This window comes from Dromaius novaehollandiae, chromosome 9, assembly GCF_036370855.1.
Source record: "Dromaius novaehollandiae isolate bDroNov1 chromosome 9, bDroNov1.hap1, whole genome shotgun sequence".
Classification (NCBI taxonomy): Eukaryota; Metazoa; Chordata; class Aves; order Casuariiformes; family Dromaiidae; genus Dromaius; species Dromaius novaehollandiae.
The window spans coordinates 4,553,772-4,572,099 of record NC_088106.1 but is presented as its reverse complement, the minus strand read 5'-3'; the positions used below and the strand labels follow the sequence as shown (position 1 = coordinate 4,572,099).

The 18,328-nt window shown below is 41.4% G+C and overlaps 2 long non-coding RNA genes across 6 annotated transcripts; both read right to left on the bottom strand.

Annotated features, from left to right (window-relative positions):
* Positions 1-350: 350 nt before the first annotated feature.
* Positions 351-1,301, bottom strand: LOC112986423 (uncharacterized). Its single transcript, XR_003260013.2, has 3 exons — positions 1,007-1,301; positions 637-813; positions 351-408 (listed from the first exon to the last, which is right to left on the bottom strand). It is a non-coding gene; the product is annotated as an uncharacterized LOC112986423 (long non-coding RNA).
* A 785-nt stretch (positions 1,302-2,086) lies between these two features.
* Positions 2,087-18,104, bottom strand: LOC112986418 (uncharacterized). Of its 5 annotated transcripts, none has more exons than XR_010390428.1 (5): positions 17,729-18,104; positions 12,497-12,716; positions 8,813-9,927; positions 6,790-8,267; positions 2,087-2,237 (listed from the first exon to the last, which is right to left on the bottom strand). It is a non-coding gene; the product is annotated as an uncharacterized LOC112986418 (long non-coding RNA). The 5 variants fall into 5 exon arrangements; XR_010390427.1 differs by lacking the exon at positions 2,087-2,237 and having other exon boundaries at positions 6,304-6,921; positions 7,606-8,267; XR_003260007.2 differs by lacking the exon at positions 2,087-2,237 and having other exon boundaries at positions 6,304-8,267; positions 8,813-8,976; positions 9,755-9,927.
* Between the last annotated feature and the right edge of the window lie 224 nt (positions 18,105-18,328).

Sequence of the window (18,328 nt, the reverse complement as noted above, 5' to 3'; positions counted from 1 at the left end):
ACTGATGATTACTGCTGTCTAGGATCACATCCATCTAAAGAAAAAAAAGGAATCATGTAAATTTTGATATTCAGACAGATATCCGACCAGAAGTGTTCTTAATTCTTCATTATCATTCACTCCACCTGCCTTTTCTCAAGGCCTCTGTGCCGACAACCAGTTGAAGCTGCCTACCTGCATTTCATGACATTGGACCACTCTTCCCTTGAAATGAATCACCCACAAGCTTTTGAGAGATCTCAGGCAACATTTCCGACCCCGGTGCTCTCTCCCCTACCCTCGCAATCTCAGAAAGAAGTGTTATGCAATATTTGCAGACATCCACTCAAAATAAGAGAAGCCATACATTTAAGTCTTCTCTGCACAGCATCTTGTGGCCTTGCGGTTCCACGGGCTCAGCTTGATTATCTTTTTGGGGGATTAAGTAACTTGATGTTACCTATTATGATGTTCTAACAGTTTCTTTGCTTTAAATGGACTCTAGCTTAAGAAATGCACCCATTCCACATCTATTCTCTGTAGTCCTGTCCTGCATTTTTCCTGCATAGCAAACACTTCTCGGCTCCCCTCTCCAAGTAGCAGTCTTCCCAGGACAATCCGAGCAAAACCAACTTGGTTTAAATATCTTTTCCTTACCTGTGACTTGAGCTTCTGATCTCTCTTGCACAACATTTCTAGTTACTTCTAGGCAGTGGTGGTTACTGCTGTTGCTGCTCCTCTTACTACTTGAGATTCCCAACCGTTCAGGCTTGGGTTTGCAGCACCTTTTCAAGGCTATCGTGCAGGTGTGGCCAATAACTCACTCACCTCCAGCTGCAGACACAAGTTAAAGCCCTACTTGAGCTCCCCAATCCCAAAATGAGGTTTTCTCACCAACCCGTTCTTTCATTCTTATGTAAGCATATTGGTGCACTAACCACACTAGGAGATGTATTAGGCAGAAAATTAAGCAAGTTGGTCTCCTTAAATATTTAACTAAATTGTTTTTAATATTGCATTAGCTTACTATTTCTATGATGATTCAGAGATTTTTTCCTCAGCTGAGTGCCTCATGAACTCTTCTTGGAACACCCCAGCTGTAGAAATTATTCCAGCTCTTTAGACATTAGGAATACATGGAATTATGTGTACTTCTCTGTCAGATCTCTTCCAAAAGCTGACCCAGGAAAGGTGTCCCAGGCTGGAGCAGCTGGTCCAAATCCAGACTCCTAGCCCTAAGCAAAACCGCTGCAAGAAATTCAGAGAAACAAGGACATACTACTTAAGACAGAAAGTGAGCATTCAGATGTTATATGGAACCTGTCCCTGAAAAACAGTTACACTATCTTGGGATTATCAGGATACCTGTCCAGGAATAGTCTAGCAATACCTTAATATGTTAATGACATGATCTAAAAAGATGCAGGTTACCGTTTGTACCATTGCATCACAAAGATGTATCATGCCAAATAAACTGATTTGCAAGTTTTAAAGACAAAAGGGATCCCTGTCATCCCAAGTGTAAGCACTTAAGTGCAATCCCAGGGAGGTCTGCTTGGCCAAACTTATTGAGAGGGCTGTAAATTAGAATGTAAATTAAAGATAATACCATTGATACATTCTGCTACACAATTACAAGTACAGCAGTCTTTTAAGATCCAGAAGAGGTTTATAAATATAAAGGTCTTTCATTCCCTCTTATTAAAAAACTATCATCTCATTTGTGCTAAAAATCATTTCTCATTTTCTTCCACTTCTGGTCTCTATGTTCTCTTACTCCATTTTCCTTCCAATCTCCAATATTTAAGCACGTTCAACAAGAAATCATGTGAGAAATGTGGTCCTGCTGTAGGACAGGGCCAGGTGGATGGACTTTTGAGGTCTTTCCAGCCGTATTCTATGATTCTGTACTCGTCAGGCTATATACTGATTTGAAAAGTCACTGTTCCTGTTCTTCCATTCATCTACTACTCTTTAATGCTCCTCACACTCAGCCTCCTTTTATCCCAAAACAAAAACTCATTCAATCTCCATATGACTAGAGTATGAAAATGTCAGATGTGCCACAAAGTTCAGGCTGGCTTTGAACAGTTGTCCTTACCTTCTCCCATCATATATTTGGGGTCTCTTTGTAGGCTTTTTCTCCATTCCTTACATGTAACGGACGGTTCACCTGACTTCACAGCCTCATCCTGTGTAGCAAGGCTGAGTACCAGCGTGTACAGCTCGCTTGCACCTCTTCTCCCTCCCCTGCTTCTCTGCAGTGGGCACAGAGCAACTATCTTTAAAATTCCTGGAAGTATTGGGCAATCTTAGCAATAGCAGAGAGCACTCAGGAGTTCAGTGCATTATAAAGTCTAATAACAGTAACAACAATAACAACAGGAAGGCAATGAAAGCTCAAGGATGCTATGACTTTCAGCACACTGTAGTAATATTTGAAAAAGGTCTACTGCAACGGCCAGAAAACTTCCCTTACCAGACAGCTACAGTTTCAAATGTCCTGGGGGGACAGGTAACACCACATAGGGACTTTTATTCCAGGAATGGGGGTGTGAATCTAACTTGCGTGTCAACGCTGCAATGAAGGCGCTAACAGTCTGAGGACTCTTCAATAAGTAAATCAGGATCTGCAGCTTTTCACAATCCTGGGCTCCTTTCATTAGGCTTTGCATACATTCGGTATGAGCTCACCACGAAAGCAGTGAGCAGGCTGACGAAAATAGAAAGCCAAGAGAGTCTCCTTCAGTTCAAGTGCTACTGCTGACACTTGTAGCGCGGTGAGTCACAGTGACTCAGTGTTTGACCTACATTTGATGTAGGATCACGTCGTTAGGCAAGATGTCCAGGTCTGGTCTGTGAGCCGCTCTGCTACGTAGGAAGAAATCCCTGGGTGTACCGAGGGGACGGGCCGTGGAGGGTTTGGAGGGGGGCACGGGCACGGTGACCCATGCCCTCGGTCCCTGTAAGGGGACAGTTTTAATGGGAAGCTTCTCCCGAAATACCACGTGTGGCCCCAGGAATCTCTCTCTGCAATGAAGACTCACTGCGGGGACATCTATTAGGATAGATAGAGGAGTGACAACTTAATAAATGAAGATGGAAGCAGGGTATGCTGATGTGTTAATGAGCTATTTTTTTTTTTTTTTTTTTTTTTGAAAGCAAAGGAGCTGCACAAGTTTCTTCTTTATCCAGCTTTTCCTCAACCATGGCAGATCCTATCTGGCCATAGAAATTACCCCTTGGCCTTTCCAGCAGCCCCTTCTGTCTGCAGGGTTTTGTTTTTGCTGCACACCACGTTACCAGGGAGAGCAAAAAGCGATGCTTCCCAGCTCTTCATAAAATTGCCACCAAACCAAACGTACGGCCATCATTCCCTTCGGTAAGCCTTCCCTGAAATAAACAGTCCTCAGCACGCCGGCAGCCTGCGACTACCAAGTTCTGCTGCGCAAGAGCTCTTAGCAGCAGCCGTCCCTCTAATTGCCTTCTGCTCCACTAGCGATCGGCGTGGCTACGGCAGGCTGCACAGCGCAGAACAATACCGAGGCAGGATTTTAAAATGTTTCCTTCCTAATCACGCTCCAGCACAAGCTGATGCTTGAATTCCTGACGTTCTTTAATCATCTGAAATTCATAAAGCTTTGAGGAGTCTGGAATACAAGAGCTAACCTGGGAGCCTGCACAAAGACCCACTGCAAAGATGAATGAGTCACTGCAAAGAAGATCCTGAAGCACAGATCAAATTTTAATAAGTCTTTGACTCTCTTTTCTAAATGTCATCTAATCACACTATGTAAAGATGCTCCCATCTCCTATCAGATTCTCTCTTGAACACACTCAAGTGCTGAACTCACGGTATCTGATAAGCCATCAAACAGGTTTGATTGCTAGACCTTAAAAAGCAAGGAAAGAACATTTTGTTGTTTGTCTTTATGTTATGATGATGTTGTCTGGATGTGCGGTACCTGCTTCAGTTTTCAAGTACTAAATGAAACATTTCCCTGACTTTGGAGTTATGTGAGAATCTTAAACAGTTATCGACTGGCATTATTCTTTTAAAAGCTTGGAAAGAGGCTCTTAAATCCATCTGAAAATATGACCAGGCTCTTCTGCATCCCTCAAGCCCAATATCTCTTCTGAAACCTTGCTTTTTCATGCAGCAGGGGCGCGATCGAGAACAGGCTGGGAAGTGGCAGCTGGTGGGTCTGGTGTAGGTGACCAAATACCAGACCGTAGACATGTACATGTGCACATGCACCATATCGACCATAAATTGCAAACTGGTAATTTCAAAGGTTTTTTTTTAATGGCAAGGAAGAACCAGCCGGCACAGGAGCACGCACCCAATGGAGGGTGACTTGGAGGAACCATCGGATTTCATAAAGAAACGCTACCATTTGCGCATGGTAAAGGCAACACAATTCTCCCTCTGCCAGGCTAAATCACAAGTCTCAGCCTGAAGCAAACATAAGCTGCAGGGGTTTCTGTGACTGTCGCTGTTAGGCAAAGACATAAATGCAGCGAGTAAGAGAGCGACTTGGCAGGAAATCACAGGAAACTCCTGCGACAAGTGAGCCAGGCTCTTGCCAGCTCGCTGCCCAGGGGTACCGACGTGGTACAGCACTGCTGGTGCAGGCAAAGGCAAATAACAAGCGAGAGAGTAAAGCAGACCTTGTTTACAGATGCAAACCACCAAAAGTAGGTTTGCAAGATGAACGAATGCTCTTAGGCAGTGAAAACACATGAAACTTTTTGCTTTTGTGCCCCAGAACTGGCAAGGCCTTGGGTGGAGCAGCACCTCCTCATGCCGCAGCTCAGCCTCTTCGTGCGGCCCCAAAATCTGCCAACAGAAAGTTATGATTCTTCTTCACGAGGAGGTCAATGCCACAGGTTCTTTATTCATTAGCATCTTTTTTCCCCCAAATCTTGCACATGTACCAGGCATGTTTTCACCCTGCAGCTTGCTGATGGAGAAGTCTCCTCAGTCAGAGGCTAATCTTTCCCGTAGCAAAGGGGAAAATAAACCTACCTGCTTCTGCTCTGACAGTCTTCTTTCTGTTTCTGTTTTAATCTTATTGATTGTGTGAGGGTTTTTTGGTTTTTTTCCCACTGATGCACAACATAGATGAACTCATAATATTTTACAGCATGGACCCAGTTCATCCGAAATTAACCTTCCTGCAGGAGGAATTTACCGCTGCCATAAGTAATACAGGAAAAACCATGGTAACAAGACTCACCGGTGAGAGAGAGCTGTAGAGGTTTCGACAGTCATTATTGTGCACGTGATTCACTTCTAAGGCTGTTTTACGTACAGTTTTATTTCTACTATATTTTCAGACCTGCTTTGCAATGAATTACCATTTTGTAAATTCTCGATTTTAAGTCCTTGTGGGACACTTGTGATCTCATTAATCACCGAGTAGAAAGTTCACTGCAAACAATCCCACCCAGATTAATGAAACATTTCCATTTGAAATTATTATTCTGTGGCAAGAAGGACTGCACAATCTGCTCTGCAGTTTTCGGCCAAGAAATTTCATATCAAGTTTGAAACTATTACGTTCAACTGTAGCATTGTGCTTGAAAAATTGAGAGCTCAGTTCTCCCTTGAGGATGCAGCCTTTCAGTTTTGTACACCAATTTGGTAGTAAAATTAACTTACATAGCACATTTCATGTAAAAACAGTTTCAAACAAAATCTCAGCATCATTTCTGCACTGTATTGCTAATGTATGTTTTCTCATCCTGGATGAATTCTTCTGTGGTCTACTTTTTTGTTTGTTTGCTTGTTTAGAGCTCAAACACTTCATCTAGCAGAGTATGTGTCCATTAAAAATGACAGTTATTATAGAGGCTGCACACAGGGAACTCCAGATACGACTCTTCTCATTTTGTTCATGGTGTATTGGTAAGAGCTAACTCAATTCAATTAAAACCCCAAATTGGAATAGCTAATAAAACGCTGACAGGGAAAACATGAACAATTATGCAGAGCTGCAGAGTTAGTTGTACTTGCTATATAGAATAAGCTAAACGAGGACCTGAATGTCTAAAAATAGGTTTTGGCTTTTTCAGTGGTATTGAATTATTGAATTGTATTCCAGTAGTGTAAATTAGATAACAGATTCACTAGATTCAGCCCTAACGGCTTTACCAGAAGATCAGATAAATATAAGAACGTGAGTAAAAATATAAAAATGTTAAAAATGTCAGCAAGAGCTTTCAAATAAAATCTTCATTTTAAAACCAGATTAACATGAGACAAACTGAAAGAAAGAGATGGATATTGGTTACCTAATTAGATAAAGCCAATACCTTGGTTTTAATGAACTCTCAGGAAATACAAGTAGCATTAAAGACCATAGCAATTAACATCAACAAGTACTTAATAGGTCTGCTAGATAATATTGCCTTTAGCTATAAAACACCTACAATAAGAGTTATTTAGCATTCCCATTGTATATAATGGCATTCCAAACCTTTCTGGCCAATTTACTTTAAACACCTTGTCTTTGTTTTCAAAATCTAAACATTTCCCCGACTGCAAACATCCTGCAGAAGGGCCAGAAGAATCAGTCAGTACTGAGAAGCCTCAGTGAGGACAGTGGAAGATGTGAATGTGAATATATAGCACACCACACCTTAATGATCCATTTGTAATTATCTGTGGGTGGTTTCCACCATTTTTGACAAACAGAAAAAAATGAAAGGCTTGCTGCTTTTCAACAGCGTGTCTATAAATTAGAGGTATAAGCTACCACTATATCTCATGGAGCAAAGTCTGAGTGATGAGAGGAAAACGCATACCTTTGGCAATTTTGTAACAATAAAACGTATTTCAAAGCTATTAAAAATTTTCCAAGCAAGATCAGGAAAGATTTATGAGATGGTGGATTTGTTGCCAAGGTGCACCCTTCCTGGACTTCAACTCTTTTTCAGCTGTAAAGGAAGAAAAATGTGTTTTGCTTATACTGGTTAAACTCAAGCCAAAACAAATTGAAACCCTCTGTCTACTTTTGAGCCTGCAAACACCTACGGCAAGCTTCCTTAACTCATAATCTGGCTAAATGTTTAAAAATAACTACAAGACCAACCAAGAATAGTCCAAGGGACAGTGAAAAATTCCAGAAAGCACCTGGCCAGGTCCGAATTCTTCCTCGCAGCCCCAGCTGATGCTCAGTCCTGGAGTGTGGGAATTGATAGCATCCACACTGTAATTTTCCTCCCCGCTATTGGGAAATAATCACTGCGTCTGCACTTTAGAGACTACCATTTGCGTCCTTATTAAAAGGGGCACAGGGAATCCTCCTGTGCCGAGCGAGAGCTGGGGGACGCAGGTGCCCGGTCCTGCTCACGGCCAGCTCACCCGGCACGCTGGGCGACAGCCGGAGGGGAAGAAACGTGGCAAGAAGGGGAAACAGGGAAAGGAAGGGCTACCAGGACAAGAAATAAGGTAAAACATGAGGATGAGGAGCTGCTTCATAACAATATTCCAACAGAGCACTTGGAGTGTTTTCTAGGTGCAGAAATACCTGAAAAAGGCCAAGATGTGAGATGGAGACTATGCAAAGGCTTTGGGCCGTCTTGCAGGGCCACCAATGAAATGACTGAGTAAAGACTTACGTGGGGAAACCGTTTTGGACAGGACTGCTCTCTCTGACCCATGTGTTTGTTGCAGAGGATCCAGGTGGGACCCATGATATCACCGACATGGCAAATGTCATTGCACGTTCTTGCAGGTTGGTGCTACGCTCCAGCGACCGGTTAGCACAGTAAATTCGAGATCCCTCCAGAGCTCCCACCTGATCTTCTGACCAGCGGAGAGCCCAGATACTTTCCCAGGAGTCCCGTCAGCTGCAGAAAACAGACCTGCTGTTAACCATCAGCACGAGCGAACCGGTACCGAGCACATTCAGCTTTATGTGCTGTGCAAGACCGCGGTGGGTGTGCCTTGGCCATGCCGAACCAGGATTGCTTCCTCACGGCATCGCCTGTGGGCTGCCTTGAGGGCAGGAAAACAAAACCGCTCTGTTTAGCATCGCTTCCAGCATCTGCCAAGGCTGGCAACCTGGCTGCCAAGCGAACTCCCCCTCTTCCATTAAAGGACGTGAAAAGTTGGCTCACCGGGGGAATCTTCCCCAAAGACTGGCAGCCGCGCACAGAGATGATTTCTTCTCTACCGGGAGCGTCTGAAGCGCTGCCAAGGGACGGGTTAGATCTCCTCTGGTATTTGTCTCTCTCAATTGATTGCACCAGTTTCTGAAGGAGTGTTTGAAGCTACAGAACTTGCAACGTGGAAGAAGAGAGAGGAAATAGCAGAAGGCAAAATGGGAGGAGAGGTAAATGTGAGATTAAGCTAACAGAAGAGGAGGAAGGGAATATAGCAGAAAAGCAAGTGGTACAGAAGGTAATTTACTGGAACAGCAAACCCCCAAAATATGCGTATGGGAGGACACAGTTTTCTTCAAACTATCCTTTGTAGCCCAGACTCTTTCTGGTGATTAGCTTGATTTTCTCCCACCATCCTCTCTCAAACATTCTGGGAAACAGCTGGGTTGCTGTCCTTCCCCATAAAAGGCTATGTGCCTGTTTCAAGTTTGCTAACTTTGGACTTTTAACCAATTTATAACAAAGCTATCCTCATGTAAATTCCTTGACATACTAAGCTGCAGCAGATCCTGACAGGCTTATTCTATAATCTGTTGTTAGTATAGGTATTTTAATGAAAACATCATATGCACAATGTGCCATTGCATATTGATGCCACAAGGATTTATTAATTGCCTACTTTGGGCCACTTTGGAGAAGCTGTTCACGTGTTACCCCTTACCTCCCATGGGGTCTCCAGCAAGAGATGGCTGTTGGGCACGCCGTGGGAAAGCTGGCTTGGTGCTCAGCATCACCAGGACTTCAGCTTCACTGGCAGATTATCCACTCAGCTTCCAAAATCCTTACCTGTGTCTGCATTCATGACCCACTCACGTGTCAAAACTTCTGAAGAGGGAGTGGGAAAAGTAAACTCTAAAAAATGACAGCTTGCCCTTTTCACTATCACTCCGGACCTCGTACAAAGAATATCTCTCACTAGCTTTTTATTTTTTTTAACAGGACCATTTAGAAATATCTGGCCAGCTCAACTTCATTCTCCTTCTGAACTGATTTTTTTGCAATGTCTATAAATAGTTATTGCAGATAGCTATGCATCATTTCAGCCATTAATTGCTTATTAAATTCTTGGTTTGGTGTGGAAATATATGGAAGATTTCTGCAAATTTGTGATATTAGCTGACTGCTTACTGTTAGAAAATGGAGAGTAAAGGTTTCAAATCAGAGTCCACTGAGCCAGTTCTTGCATATCCAGATATGCGGCAGGTAACAGGTCTTAAGGAGGAAGGTCTCCGAAGCGAGTTTGACCATAGCCCCATGTTGCTGTGCCAGGACGCAAAGCACGCGCGCAAGTTGCTACCTACCGATGCTACACGTTGTCCGGAAGAAATAACACAGTAAGTCCCTGTTGTTCACCACAGTGCATAAAGAAAGAGAAAGAACTTGCATATACCAATAAAAAGAGGCTTATTATGTCATTAGCTACAAAGCTTCAGTTAAGCGGTACAGGCTGAATTTGGCCCCAAATGGTTAACTTCGCAGAATTAATAGAACTCAGGCAAGCAATGAGGTCCCAAATTAAAAGGAATAGATCTGTACCTAGGGTATAAATATGCAAAGAACTTCACAAAGGAGTATTTATAGCCTGGTTTGTCATATTGCCTACCTATGATCAGGCATCGTTGTAGTTGTTTTCCTCATTTCAGGCACTATCACACCTCTACGCAAATTGTAGTGGCTCTTACAAACACGCAGGGATGACACATTTTGCAGTACATCACCACCCTAGCGAAGTCTCAGGTCAGAACTTCCTCTCTACAGTTTTCTTGATAAATGATGCTGAATTAAAAAAAAGAAATAAATAAAAAATAAAAATTTTAAGAAGTTCTGCATGTCAGTGAATTTGATGACATATTACAACAGCAACATAATTTCTTATTAGACCTACTTTTTCAAAGCATTTGTATATGCTGGTGGAAATGTAACAGCAGACTTGCTCGTTCTCTTTACTATCCTCTGTAACAATTACTGTTTAGCTGCCCCCAGTGATTATTTCTCATATTCTCATATACAGGCCAAAAATTGTCTCACAAAACCAGATATTTAGGGCCAGTTCTGGATTTAAACTGTATAGGTAATGTAGCACATTTAATGGCATATTTTTCTGAATTTAGATTAAGCTAAATAATGGGATGTCATCTTTTTCAAATTCAAATTAGAGCAAGTTATTCTACTAACGAGTGAACTTTGTCTTCATAACGTAGCGCAGAAAGTTAGCGTGATGTAACACTGAAAGCAGCACCTGAGAGTGCTTTAACTAATGAACACACCATCATAAATGCAGCTCCGCGCTTGACAGCTGGACCACTGAATTTTGATTTTTATTTTTATTAATTGGGAGACCCTTACAGTAACCTCTGTTGCTCAGCGCCTGAGCAGCCCTCAGCACACCGGCAAGAGGATGTGTACAAATGAGAACTCTACGCTCGCATTTAAAGCCATAATCATAAAAGTATTTTTGGTCCAATATTTGTTGAGTTTTTAAAAACAGGCCTTAAAATTTTCAGTACATGGTGTGGTTCTACAAGCTTTCATTTACACAGTTGTTTTCCACATAATGATGCTTCCTCCTTCCAAATAGTACCACTTCTAAAGGAAGTTGTACCAAAAATAATTTGGATTATTTCGAAAAAAGAAGCCACAGATCAAGTAGAGTAATAGATGTATGTTTCATATCTCTGATAATGAATTTTCCAATTTAATGTTCCATCATAGTTATTAGTTTTGGTCATTTACATTAATGGAAAATTGGACCAGACTTCTAGATGCTATTATTCGGTATAGTTTCATTTCAGTTAGATGTCAGTTTTACCACTGGAAAAATAGCCCTCAATATCTTCCTTTTTAAGTTATGACTCAGTAAACTACGTTGAAGATGAAAAGCTCAAAGAACCCCAAAGTTGGTACATTTGCACTTGTATTTCAGTTACACGTGAGCCATGAAACGGCTGTTCCAGGAAACAGAATATCACAAAATGGCTGCAAATATATTTTAGAATATATTTGCAAAATATGCAAAATAGGAAGTGCACTGTTTTGCCTAGCTCTTTCCCACCAATGACAACACCCAACAACTTGTGTATACCTAAATGCTGTGGAAACCCAATCGTTCATTTCTGTTCCTTACAGTTAAAAAAATGAGCAAATCAATGCAAGAATTCTCTCATTTATCTATGAAACAGTATGTGCAATTGCACAAGGTGGAAATTAATTCCTAATCATCTAGACGGATCTCTTTGAAGCCTCTGACACTGGTAATTCTTAAATACCTCTGTCCTAGATCCAAGGAGCTACAGGAGGTAAATGCAAATGCATTGGACCAGCACGTATATTTTCCGATTGAACCAAGTTGCCTTCCACGCTCTGGCCGCATGCTATATGCCCCAAACACACGTGCTCTCTAGGAGCCAATATTCATTTTGCAAATATTCAATATTCCAATATTCAATATTCCAATATTCATTTTTTTTAAAGCTGCATTGTGGAGGTTTGAATATCAGCAAGAAGAAAGTTTACACTTAAGCACTGTTAAATGTTTGACAAATCCACAGAACCCAGGAAATTCAGATTTAAGGCTAAAAATCCAGACTGACACCCCAGCCTTACTGATATTGCTGCAAAACTCCTCCTTTTGTGCATAAAGTCAGACCTCTTACTTTACTAAATGCCACTTTTTTTGTAGTTAAATTATAGTAACAAGTGCTCCACTTTCAGCAAAACCCACTGCCTACAAGATTTGGATTACTAAAATGTAACCTAAATCCCTTCTGCTTGCGGTGTGTGCATTTGAAGATAAGTAACAGGGTGAGTAGGCTAATAACGGATTGGAATCTCCTACGGATAGTTCAGCACATCTCTAATTTTATTGCAACTATTTTTCTAGTTTAATTTAGATGAAAGAGGAAGACGCATTTCTTTCTTTTGCCTATGTTTTTTTTCCTTCAAGGTACGGTGAGACTTCTGTTATATAAACTCGCGCACAGAGACGAGTGAGAAGTGGTGACCACTGCATCGTGCTGATGCGGGTCACGTTTCCAGTGAGTTTGATGCATTATACTACGCACCTGGCCCGCAATAATTAAGCACATAATATTGTATGAATTAGCATAAAATTAGTCCTCTAACTCACCCTCTCGTAAGTGCAGGACTATTTTTAACCATGTATTTTTAATTTGCTTCGTATGATTTTAATGGCATTTCTACCACTCATTTCCTCCACACATCAGCCCTCGGGTGGCAGGAGCTCAGCTCCTCGCAGGGGAAAGTGATCCCCACGCGCTTTCCCCCGTGTCCACGCACGGCCAGTCCCACCAGAAACCAGGCCCCTAAACCAGCCGCAGAAGGATACCACATTTGCAGGGTTCGGGACGTTTTTTCTGCGAGGTGGTGGCTTTTCTCCTTCCTTGCTGGGAGAAGGTGCAACTCGCTCCCGCTTTGCTCCTTCTGGACGGCGTAAAGCGCTCGGCTTTCCCTCCGTTAACTCATCCGCCTTTGATTCTCGGGAAGAACTGGGGAGATTGCTTGTCATCTCTTGCTAAGCACGAGCACAGAAGGGAGCCGTCCTGACCCTGAAACCACAAGGCTTCCTGGCTTCCCGGCCACGGCTTTATTGCTTTGAAACACGACTTTGGCAGAGCTCGTACCAGGATCTGCGAGTATTCATCACCTACATTTTTCAGGTAAAAAAAAAAAAAAACATTGGGAGATGAAGTTTGACAAATCAGATGAAAATACTGAAATATTTTTTAAGCGTAATACAAGCTTTATAGTGCAGCAGATGAATTAAGAAAAAAGAAATGCTTTTGGCTAGTCCTGGTCTCCCCGATCGAAATACAAACCAGAGAGGACTCGCAGCGAGGATTTGTGTATGCCAACAGGGAATTTAATGCAAAACAAACCAGTGAGCAATCCCCCAAATTCAGCCACCGCCTGCGAACACACACAGCCCCTGACTTACGCACTGCCGCTCCTCAGCTGCTACTCATTAATCCTGCCCTCAGATCTTCGTTTTTAAGTCTAGCACCTCTCCTCTTATGCTCTAGGCATTTGCCTTCAAAGTGTCGCCTTAATATTCAAGCGACACAGGTGTCTGCTGCCGTTGACTCAGTTGACATTTACTTGCAAGAAACTGAACTGAAGCGGCTGGTTATTTCTGTAAAAGGTGTTGGCATTAATTTTCTTGCTGTTATGCCTTGTTGCTCCAGTAGATGTTTGTAGATGCCAGCAATGCTTAATTTTGCCCCTTTTGCTTATGTTTGACAGGTTACTCGTTGTTTACAGACTGTAGGAAGTTTACTGTGCAATTTAGCTTCCTCGGCTCCGGCACTCAGCGAAAAAAAGGCATTATTTGTTTCATGATAGGGTGTTTATCTCTCACTAAGTGCTTGTTTTACAAGTCAAACTTTCCTAGCAATTATTATGAAATTCCCTGCTTAACTGTTGATAATTGTGTACACTGTCATTTCTGATTATATGGCATGAAAAAATGTGATAATTTGATGAGTGGCAATGAATTATCTAAATAAGGTTTGGTCCTTTTCTCATCTCTTCTTCCTGCGCTGTCAGATGAATGAAATTACACCTCTTTCATGGAGAAAAATCGATACTGGAGTGCCAGGGTTAACAAGATATGTAAGACATATATTACATAATTAAAAAGCAACATGACAAATATCTTATGACAAATATGTTTTCTAGGGTTGTAGTCCACCAGCTGAATAAGGAACAAAATACAATAATTGGAGGCTAACAGTGAATACAAAGAGAAATTTTCAGAAGTACATTTAGATCTAGCTTAAGGTTTGTGTCAACAACCATCTACACAGAATAACCCTCAGCGCTGATACCCTTTGCATTACTGATACAGACGCATATTAACACCCTGCTCCGTTCAAATTTATGGATCCTGAAGCTATTATACACTGTCATCAGAGCTGCCTGACCTGACTTTTGATAAACTTCCTTTTTAGGGGACTAACCACAATATGCCAGGATCACGCAGAAAAGTCCAGAACGGCCTGATGTTTTTCAGACATCTTTTTTCCCTTATTGTTGTTTCCCACTTTACATTTTTTTGCCTCTTGCCAATAATTATCACACAATATATTACAGAAGAATCACCTTCATTGAGAAAAAATTCTGAAAATCGTCTCAGTGAAAACACTCCTGCTCTTTCCTGCCAATAATTTGGAGGGTTATATCCACCACCCTATCAACCTCAGCGGCTCGGTAGTCGTACTGGCCTCAAGTGTTCCCGTGTAAAAGTCGCAGTATATTTTGGAAATCATTCTTTCTGCCGGGCCACCTTTCCAAAGAACCCGTTTGGTGGTTTGCTGCAAGAAGCTGCTGGAGAAAGCCTGGCCGAGGTCCTGGCTCGCCTCGCTCCGAGGAGAGCAGCGCTTGCCCAGCTGTGCAATTGCCAAAGGACTTTTTATACAGCGATTGTGAACGACGAGGAAATCTGGGGCATGCTAATACCGTCCCTTCCTTCATCTTACAACTGTGGCTGAGTGCATGTGGATAGGGAATAAAGACACTGCCTTTCAAAACAGCCAGTTTACCTTTTAATAACTGGCCTTAACGGGCAAAACTAGAAAGGCGATAACGTTGGATCATCTGAAAACACTCCGGATGTGTGCTGTTGGCAGGTAATTGCAATTCCTTGCAACGTGATAAAGCAAATCGATGAAGTGAATACAGAAAGTATAAAGCTGAAATCTCTGTCTCAGTATTCACGTGAAATTCAGCAGAATCTTGTTCAGGAGAACTTTTGCACTTAGCGTCAACATACAGGCTACCCAGTTTTCCAGAAATAAAAGAACAATTAAAAAATACAATAAAATTATGAGCACCCAATGCTGTGTTTATCCCTTTCCAAGATCAAATGATGCTACCTGCGTGCTGCCAGTGGAGAAACAGAGAAGACATCAGGACAGCACACTGCAGATTTGTCAGGCCTGGCTCTGTCCAGGCTTTGAAAAGGCAGTGAAAACAGCTCTGCAATTGCAGAAGGTGCGGTTGATGTGGCTATAGAGCTCTCTCTTGCCTTCCTGAACTAATTTCTTTTTGTTTTTATTAGTTATCCTAATCCTATCCACAAGCAGGCAAGCATCCCTCACCTGACCATGGGTCGGCAGGGCCACTGCAAAATAGTTCCACACGCACACGTTGCATGACCATAAAATGTGTATATACATCGCATATGTTATACATCTGCATATATGGGCGTATCTGTACCTGTGTATTTACTAATATCCACCATGCCTGAAGCTTTATGCAACTGGTTTTAGACATTTAATAAGAGAGTTTAGAGGCTACAGGCAGTGTTTTCGTGATTTTTTTTTTTTGGGGGGGGGAGGCAATAAAAATGGGATTGGGCATTAGCAACAACACTAGTCAGCAGGCATTAACAACAAAAGGACCTGTCCAGGTTCACTGAAGCAGAAATAAGTCTAGTGGTAGGTAAAAGGGTTTTTTTTTTAATATATATATACAAGTTGTTCATGTGCATTATCCTTAAGAGACTAATTCTTCCTAACCGTAGCTTAGGCTACTGCTTCTGGAGCAGAGGCCCTTGTGTTCTCACCATTTACTCCCAGACAACATGTTTATATCCCCCAATGGCTTCTAATTCAGCCTTGAGAATAATATAATTTCAGATGTCTCTGGAGGAAATGGAGCTGCAGAGCACCAGCTGCGGGGACGTATATGCGCTGGCTCTTTACACACGTGCAATTAGTGCTCTGCTGAATTCCTTATAAATTGCAAAAACCAGTGATCTTATACGTCACATCACACTTCAATGGTAGTTTCTTACATACACATATAATCTATTTTTCCTAAAACCTGTAATTTGATCTCACATTTACGTGTTTAAATGTTCTCACCAGATAAATTGGTGTTCAAACAGTTCCTATTTGGAATACAGAAATGTATGGAATGCCCCCCAAATTCTGCATTACAGGTAAATTCACTACTTTGGTGGCAACATTTCTATCTTCAAGCCTTCTACGGAATATAATATTAATGAAAATGGGGCCATCTTAAAATTAAATGAACTGTAGGACAACTGTAAACTGGGAATGACAGGTTCAGTTTGCAACTGATACTTAGGCCAATGGATATGATTTCTCCTCCAAGCTTTTAAGCATCTCTACTAATAGCTAAAATATTCTGAAATGATCTGACCTTTAGATTCTATTTGAGAAAGACTTTTTTTTCTTTGGGAAATTGCCTCCACTGAAACATTTCCGAGCCTCTAGGCAACTTCAGTATCGAATACATAGCTGTAACAACTATTTCTAGGATAATTTTAGTAAGTGAACAACTAGAGAAACTGTCTAAAAAGAATAGTAAAATTATACAGAAACATTGTTGCAACGTGTATCATCTAGTACAATTGTAAGTCTTCCATGCAGACCTTCAGATTTGCTTGATTTTTTCTTCTGGAAACTAAATTAATTCAACAGGAAGGTCTTACATGAGTTCCAAGACTAAAGTAATTGGGTTATGAACCTCCAAGGAGATTATTAATTTTTTTCCTGATATTTGCATTTCAGCTATGGGTTGTCATTGAAATATTTATCTAAATTAGTTGTTAGCCAGACTATTCATCATCTATATTTTTTTACAAGACCAACGAAATATAAATGTCATAAATTTTAATATCTAAGTGTTCTTATCAATACAGTATCTTTGATTTGAACTAATCAAAGTACAAAATACTACAGTTCAGTAAATTACTGTGATAGCAAATTGATTTATTTATTGTTCTTACTAGTTAAACATGGAACTATGACAACTGGAGCTGCCATCAGAATTAAGGAGATTTCTATAACGGGGCCCAACCACAGCGAAAGCGAGCGGCACTCTGGGAACTGCATAACCATCCGCCTAGAAACTCTGGGTAAAATACCATCTCGTTTCACTCAGGTCTGGACAAGGTTTTGGAGATAAAGTATGCTCTCTTGCAGTTCCATCTTTGAACTTTAGAGTAGTTTGGTGCACTGTAACCTCAGCTACCTGGTCACGACCAGAAACGCTGATCATTATGATCACTGGATGCTGGAAGACGACTGGAATAATACCTAAATTAGGGAGTCATAAAACATTTGCATCTACTAAAGAAAAGAGGACAGTTCTGAATAAATAGAGCAAATACGTGTTACAGACACACACCACTCCCTTCCTCCTCAGTGTGACACGATCTCAAAGACTCTGAGACCGTTTTATCCTGTAATCATTTCTCAAATCTGGACTAATGGGGAAAGATCTCACATCTAAGATTATATTCTGAACAGAGAACTATTTTAAATCTATTAACACATTGCAGGACACGTTGCTGCTATGGATTGCTGAACTATTCACTATCCATTAAGACCAGCCCACAAAAAAGGAAAAAAAAGGGAAACCTCCGAGAGCTTGAAAAGAAATGGGGAAAGAGATGGCAGGATGCTGAGGATGCCTACTGTCTTCTCTCACCACCTTGCTTTCATTCCTCAAAAATAGCTCCTTAAATAGATTTTAGCAGATCTCTAAAACCAAGCTACCAAGGACGCTACTTGATAGCAGTGCCACTTACATTGCTTTCCACCTGCTGCCATGAATCACCAGAGGATTTCACTGACCCACGCAAAAAGCTCTGCAGCACCTCGAGAACCGCACAGTCCCACAGGACCTCTCTCGTATTCTTTTTTTACCTGTTATTTTAAAAGAAAAAAAGGGGGGAAGGATATAAAATACACGAAACAACAACAAAAGTGTACAAGTGGAGCATATTTGTACCACTGTGGAGCAAAGCACTTTGCAAGAAGGTTTCTTAAAAGAGCCAATACCTTTTTTACGGATGTAGACGCTAAACCGCAGCAAGGACCGTTCAGATTTCGGACCGAGTCATGGCTGATCTATTCCTGTACGAAGGCTGCTCTTTTCTTAAACAGCACATCAACGCTAGAAATGTATCTGTAGGATTGGTTAAACTGTTCACATACAGGCGCCCACTGGAATTTGCCTGAATGATGTCTGAATAAGTAATTTCACTATCTGAGTATTTGATTCTATCATGTAACATATGCTTCAAGTGAACGTAGCTGATTTTTCATTCATTTTAGACCAGTTCTGAATAGCCTTGCTTATTCATATTTATCTACTTTTGTGTATTCAGTATGATTCTGCTTTTGCC